General features: G+C 36.2%; 1 pseudogene; it reads right to left on the bottom strand.

Annotated features, from left to right (window-relative positions):
- Window positions 1-3672: 3672 nt before the first annotated feature.
- LOC140889708 (adenylosuccinate synthetase, chloroplastic-like) lies at window positions 3673-6922 on the bottom strand (annotated as a pseudogene).
- Window positions 6923-8409: the final 1487 nt, after the last annotated feature.

Genomic DNA, 8409 nt, shown 5'->3' with positions numbered 1-8409 from the left:
CACGGGGTCACTGCATGTCCGCTCATATGTCCTCGCCGCCGGTAGGAGCTACATCCTCCTCTACGAACTCACCTGCACCATACCAGTGTAGTGAGCCTAGAGGCCCAACATGCTAACATAACAAGGGTTTAAAATAATTTAAATCACTTTGATACTAATACATAACATATACATGAATGAGCATGCTTAAAAATATCATGGCATAAACATAACTTAAATTAACTTAAATAACATAATACATAAACATTGTTGAGCAGTTAAATTTCTAACATCGCATGGTTGTATCCGTAGTTTAACCTTAAATCATACATTAAATACTGATCAGCGTGGAAACCAACGTACGTGGCGGTGACGAATCACCTCTTAAATTGGCAGTAAACTGCCATTCAATAGTTCACATATGGGGACGAATCCCTCTTAAATTGTTACACTACTTCAACTTCCAACATAAAATATTTTATTATTGCTCAACTTTAAACATTTAATTATGCATAAAATTATTTCATGAATGCATGTACTTAATTAAAAAAAATGTGTGTCCTTCATATATATTTAATTTAATTTCTTACTAACATATAAATATTAAAAATAACTTCAATGCATAAAAATAATTAAATATATAATCAGGACACATGCAAATTTCTCATGGATTGTACTGGACTGCTGGCCCTAAACTCTCAAGCCCATTTACTTAAATCTGGCCCATTAACACAGAGACTGGCCCATTAACACACTTAAGCCCAATAAAATTATTCTAAGCCCAATTAAATTAATTAAAGCCCATTAAAACATTCTAGGCTCAATAACAACTTAAACTGGCCCAATGGGCCCAAAAGCCCAAAGACTGGCCCAATAACTTTCATGGGCCCTAAAGCCCATAAAAATTAGTGGGCTTACTTAATTAAAATTATTTAAGCCCAAATAATTAAATTCAACCCAAAAATAATTAAATGGAGCCCAATTAAATTTTGAGATTTAATTAGGCTCATTAAACCATTAATTAAACTAAAAACTTAAAAATAAAAATACCCGAGCCCAACTAACTTAACCCGGACCCGGACCCAACTAACTTAACCCACTAACTTCCAGACCCAACCCGGACCCAAGACCCGACCCGGACCCAAGACCCGACCCGGACCAGCCCTGAAACCCTAAACCCGAACTGCCCTACCCGACCTTCCTTCGGCCGTGAGCAGCAGGCCTTCATGGCCTGCTGCCGGCCAGCTCCGGCCACCCCTGGCCGGAGCGCCGCCGCCCAGATGTAGCCCACGTCTGGGCGGTGCTAACCTACCGTGGCTCAGCCCGAGCCACGGTCCCTACCTCCAACCCGAAGGCCTCTTCCATCGAACCCTAAACTGCACCCCCTTGGACCATCATCGAACCAACGTGCCTCAGCCCCCTTCCAGCCCAAACCAGCCGAACCACACCAACCTAGGGACCCTAAGGAACCCCCTTCAACCTCTGACCAGCAGCCATACAAGACATGAAGCAATAAAACGTGAACATGGAAGAATAACATGAACAAGGTGCATCCCAATCAAAACTAAATGATTTTTTTCTGAAATTTTCTTGAGTAATTCTCATGCATACACACGCACACTATTAACCACTGATATGACATGAAAGTAGGGAAAGAATCAGGCCTTGCACCGAAGAAATCGATTGAGCAACGTACGTAGAACGTTTCCGGGACGACGAACACTCGAAGTTTCGAAGGAACTCGGCTATGAAACCCCCTTGGAGATGTCTGGCCGAAGAAGATGATGAAGATGGTGGGGTGAGGCGGCTGAGGCTTAGGGTCGATGGGTTTGGGGTAGATTAGGTTAAGTTTTTAATAAAATAGGTTTTTAGGAAATTAAATATATTAATAAGGATTTTAATATATATAAAATATATAACTTAAAAATCTAATTAAGAAAAGAAATCTCATAAATAACTTAAATATCTTAAAAATCCCAAAATATCAAATTAATGGAATTTTAAAAATACTAAAAAGTCAATATTTTGGCTTATTTTAAATAAAATGGACTCCTAAAATTATATAAAATTAAATACTAAAAATTTTGAGGCAATAAAACTCAAAATAATATTTTTGGGCTCTAAAAATGCTCATGGAATAAATTGGCTAGAAAGTTGTCATCTCGTCCGTCCACGGTCCCGTCTACGCGATCAAAACAATTAAAATACTAAAAATCGTAAAATCACTAATTATGGGTTAAATGCTTAAAAAAATAAATTAAATCATGCACAAATAATTCACATAATTATTTAACCCATAAATCTAAAATTTAAATAATTAAATACCCTAATTATGCATGCGGATTTACGTATTTAAAATACCGGGTGTTACATAATCCGTCAAAGCCAAATGGACATAGATTTTACTAGCAACTCAACTACAAGAGATCGCGGATCTAATTAAAACGAGTGATAATTATTTTCCGGTGTCTTCTATTAAGAATGTTGATAATATATATATTTGTCAACGTAATTCGCGAGGATTATTTAATATTTTTTTTGCATGTTTATATATGTCTATTCTAATTAGGGGTGGGCACGGGTCGGATAATTCGGGTTTCGGGTAGTTCGGGTCGGGTACCCGATTAATCGGATAGTGTTTTAGACTATCCGAAACCGAACCGATAACTTGCTTTGTTCTTGTGAGAGTATATAATGGCAAGAAACATCCAAGATTCCAGGCATCCAAATCCGGGTCGTAACTCCTAAAAGCAACATGCAAAGTCATTCGAATATCCAAGCCAATATGTGTATTATGGTAAATCTCCAGAGGACTCCTCATGCATTTTGTATCCCTAACATTTCATTATTTCATAAAACTAGATATGAGAATATATCCTCATTAGTGGATTCTTTGCTAGCCATAATTAGTGGGTTCCTTGCTAACCACCCGAACAAGATTCGTATTGCACAAAGATAGTATTTTGTCAATTAAGCATCAACGTACAGACTTATCCTCTAAGCCCAACCAAAGTGACTCCATGAAATAACTACAAATAAAATGAGCTATCCAGTAGAAACAATCATTAATTCACAATTCTAACATAGCTACGTACCCAACAATAGAGAAACCATGATCAATTTAGAAAACTGATTATTTCATGCTAAGATAAACATAAACAATGGACTTATCAATTCAAATGGTATGTCTGATGGGTGATGCTCCAGAAGATGTCACATTATAGAGATAATGTACGTCGCACATACGAATTGCGGCCTGATCCCATCTCAACGTCGTTGAAATAATAGAAGATGAGTGAGACTCATCACCAAATTGATTGGTGCAATTCAAAAATGAAGATACACTAGATGAATGTTCAAGTGCGAGTGAATATCATGCTTCTTGTGTTTTTCGTTCTTCCATGTCCTTGTAAAGCAAGAAATAATGGAATTAAGATACCAAATAGAAGACGAGTGCCACAGAAGAAATTCCCGAAGGCAGAGAGTTCACTGAAGAACCGTGAGCTCTCCCTCACTTAGACCGTGAAATTGACTTCCCAAGAGCTACAAAAATGGCTTCATCATGGCAAAATGCGGAAACGAGCATGAGGGTCTGTAGTGATACCGCACTGCTATACAACGGCCAACAATGATATGCCAAATAGAATGGGCTTAGACTCTTATTTTTCATGTTTATCTTGTACAGACACCCCTTTTATCCTATTAACTCATCGGACATGACATCTTTAAAATTTAGACACCTCAAGAATTAAGAACCCACCGTAGAGATATATCATGGGATTAATTTTCGTTCCCACACACGGCGCCAAATGTTATCACCGGAAAAAAGTTTGGTAGACGTGACAACTTTTCACAATGAGATCTTTCCTTTCCACCGTCGCTTCGTAACTCAACTGGACTTCTGCACATAATAAATAGCTCGTGAATGGGCATCGGAAGAGCCACTCCGATGCTTAAGTCAATATAGGACTTATTGAAGAAGAAAATTCTAAAAAAATATGCAGCAAATCATGCAATATGTTGTGTATGAGATTGTGTATATTCTCAATGTACGTCAAGAATGAATCAAACCTGACATTTATAGGCGAAACCTAATTTAAATTTAAAATGACACACTAAAGCCTAAACGGGGATACATTGTGGAGGTTCAAATATGGGGTAAAAAAATAAATTAAAATGTACCTGTATTTGCTCCAAAGTTCGGAGGTCAGAAGGAAATGATCGGACTTCAGTGCCATCTCTCTGCTTGTACCTAATACCCAACTGAATCTCTGATATATCTGACAGTACATCAAGCTTGGTGAGGTTCAAAGAAGAGAATCCATTTATCTGACAACAGTATTTCAGCGCAACTATGTCAAGCCAGCCACAACGACGAGGTCGGACAGTTGTTGTGCCGAACTCCTGTCCAGTGAACCTAAACAGATCACCACCTTTACCCAAGATTTCTGTTGGAAAAGGACTTGAGCCAACTCGTGTAGTGTATGCTTTGACCTGCACAACATTCACAATAGTAAGATGAGCAAATAGAATTTAGCATGTTTCGATACTATGAACGTGTGTTTGACAACTGAAACTCAATTTTCGGCTACACCTCTGGAAACTACTAGATATTCCTACAAGTTATCCTTAAATTTTAAGGAAATACGAATAGGACTGAGTATGTATCAGGAGAACCGATCAAAACTATAAATAGTGGTAATTGTGAAATGCATTTCAATCACAGAACAGTTAATGTACCACATTTATATCAAACACACGAAAGAGTAGCTCGCGAGCTACATTTCAATGATATCTACGTGAACAAATACACAAGACTGAAGGGACAATTGTTGCTTCGAAACAAAAATATAAATTGTTTCAAATGGACTGTAGTAAGAAATGTCATATGAGCAACATTGAAAAAATCCCACTTACCACCCCTACAAGATCACCAAAAACTCTCGGGGCAATACCAAGACCAGTGCAAATTCCACCAGCAAAAGGACTAGAGGAAGTGAGAAAGGGGTAAGTCCCAAAGTCAATATTCAACATGGTTGCCTGACCACCTTCAACCAAAATCTTTTGTTTCTCCACTATAACATCATTCATGAAATGCACGGTATCTGTGACGAAGGGCTCTAACCTCACGGCATACTTTCTTGTACTGCTCCAATTCTTCTCTGAGCATGTCAGGGCCATAGTTAAAACCTCGGAATCTCGATGCAGCATCAGATAGTAAAAGGTCGAGTTTCTGAGGAAAAATGTCCATGTGCCTCAAGTCACTAACTCTTATACCAATCCGATTAGCCTTGCTTGAACAGCAAGGTCCAATTCCTCTCCTTGTAGTACCAATAAAGGATTTAGCAAGCTCAGCTTCTCTAAGTCCATCCACTAGGGATGACAATGGGGCGGGGCGGGGACGGGGATTCCTTCCTTATCCCCGTCCCCGAATTCAAACCCCGTCCACATCCTCGTCCCGATCCCCATAATTTCTTATCAAAAATTCTCCGATCCCATCCCCGCGGGGGACCAAGTCCCCATCCTCGAGAATATATATACTATTAATAAATTTTATTATTATATATATATGTATGTTATTAGTAACTTTTATTATATAAAAATAAAAAATTATTATTCAATTTTATGATAAAATACATTAAATATTGTGAATAAAAATTTTGATTATAATATTAACTTTTAAAATTAATCAAAATATTTTAAATAACAAATATCGCTGCCAATAAAAAATATTATTTTAAATAAAATACTATATATCAAAAATTTATTAAGAATATGTTTTTCTAAATTTATCAAAATAAATAACAAAATATATATATAGATTAATATTAATAATTTATATGTCTACGTAAAATGAATGAGACTCAAATAATAGTTTTATGTTATAAAAAAAAGTATGTTATCATAAAAGTATATATTATATAATACATAAAAAAAATATAAACTAAAATATAGTAATAATTTTAATTATAATTTTTATTAAATTTTAGATTTAATAAAATTTGATAAATAAAATATTTATACACTTTATTATTATTATTATTATTATTATCATTATCATTATCATTATCATTATCATTATCATTATCATTATCATTATTATTATTATTATTATTATTATTATTATTATTATTATTATTATTATTATTATTATTATCGGGGCGTGTTCGGAGATGGGGATAACATCCCCATATCCGCCCCAATAAGTTGCGAGGATTTTTAAAAATCCCCAAACCCAAACCCATATCCGAATATTCAACCTCGAGCCGTCTCGTTTCGGGTTTTCTTCGTGAGAACCCAAACCCGCGGGAAAAATTGTCATCTCTACCATCCACCACTTGATGAAAATCAAATAACAAGTGAGCCCTATCGGATACCAAGATCCTTCCTTTGCAAGAGACTCCATTAATTCAAGACCATCTATTTCTTTGAATAATTCAGGCAGATGCACTACTACTCCATTACCAATCACACAAATAGTTCCCTCATTAAGGATACCAGAGGGTACAAGGTGAAGTGCAAAATTCTTGCCTTCTGAATTGTAAGTAGTGTGCCAACATTAGCTCCACCCTGACATTGAATGGTGATCAAAGTTGACGAACAAACAACCACAACAATGAAAAGAGACCTACTAAGTGTACAATTTGTATACGATTTATTTTAGCAGAATAAAATCAAAGTCCCGCTAAACTAACTACAGATTTCTTACTTCTCCGGTGCATAAAAAATTTGTCAATACAGAAAGATTGTGTAGGGGCAGAAAATGAAAAGGAAAGCAATGTAAGAGCAACATACAATATAATTGACACCCTCGGTGTTGCGAGTGGCAAGTGATCACGTTTGCATCCTCAGTGAACATGTGACTTTTCCCGCAAACGGCGCCAAATTGATTCGGGTAATAAAAATAACTACCTGAGTCAGAGGGATTCGAGTGGTCCACCATATCATAGATCTGGAAACCAAATAATCTCATGCTCTAAAGGATCACCTAAAAAATTTAAAATCTAATATTTGATCTTCTCAGGGTTGTCACCTACTTCACGAACGAACATTAGAGGTTCCAAATGATCACCCGGCGAAAACCTTCCGATACTCAAGTCAACGACCACCTCTTGAAATAACCAAAAGTATAGAGCTTTTGAATATTAAAAAGTCACTTACTTGAAATTGAATGTGGGTGGTGTTTCCAATGGTAATTTTGCGCACCCCAACCGTCGCCCATAACAAGAACATCTTCTTCCCTCTCTACAGCCTCACTTCTCTCTATGGCAGTTCAGATCGTGTACATTTTTTAAATAAAATATTTGCAAACAATGGAGACAACGAACTCTCGCATGAGTTCGAACTCATGAGAAAATGGGGTGGTTTCGATATGCTCTTTAGGGCTGGTAATTTGATAAAATTCTCGACCCTTTCCGATTACCAACCCGTTCCCGTTGTGAATTTTTCTCATCCCGAATTTTTTCCGACCCGATCAATTTCGGAAATGTGAACGGGATCAACAACCCTACCCGACGATATTCCCGACCCGACCCGAATATATCAATAATATTTTTAATTATATTTTTTAATTTAAAAATAGAAATATTTTTTATAATTCTGTTTTAATATTAATATTTTATAATTATCTCTCAAATAATTATTTTTTATATTTATATTTATATTTTTAATATTAATGTTGAGTTATAAATTTTCATTTTGCTTTTTTTATTATTCCGAATAATTATATGTTTTTATTGTATTAACCAACTAGTTGTTTTAGTTTATTTGTAATGTACTAAAAATATGTTTTAGTTTTTAATGGTTATATGCAAAGAAATTTTACTTTATTTGTAATGTACTAAGAAATTGTTGGAGTTTCTTCGAAAAAAACTTTTAAAAAAATTTCATATAATTTTTTTAAAAAAAACAAATTTCGGGAATTCTCTCTCCCTACTCAACGGGATCCTGAACATTTGGGTCCTGACACTTTTCGGGATCGGGATAGAAAAAAAAATCCAAATTCTTATCGGGACGAAAATCTGGTAAGGGGTTACGGAACGGATCCCAACCCGATTCTACCCCTATTGCTATTAATTTTAGGGTTTTCTAAGTCAAAAAACTCCGTGGAGTAAGCATTTTGAGGATTATGCCGAGCAGATCACACATTTGATGAGTTCTACTTTGTTGATTGAAAAACTACATAAGGTGGCCCAAGATGTGGCGGGTGATCATGTTGGCGGGTGGTCCAACCTCCTCTTTTCATGTAGGATCTTTCTTCTAGTGGTGAGATAAATGTGCCTCGAAATTCGGGATTTGTTTGCCTCTCTGAGACCCTGACTGAGCTATTAGATAATGTCCTATTGTTTCAACCGCACCGCGCGAGGTAGCGTCCACCATCAAAGCCCTTAAGTTATTATGAGTGATAGGGAATTTCTGCTGTGGATCGGG

Source organism: Henckelia pumila, chromosome 3 (assembly GCF_033568475.1).
Source record: "Henckelia pumila isolate YLH828 chromosome 3, ASM3356847v2, whole genome shotgun sequence".
NCBI lineage: Eukaryota > Viridiplantae > Streptophyta > Magnoliopsida > Lamiales > Gesneriaceae > Henckelia > Henckelia pumila.
This window is presented reverse-complemented; position numbering and strand designations above follow the sequence as displayed.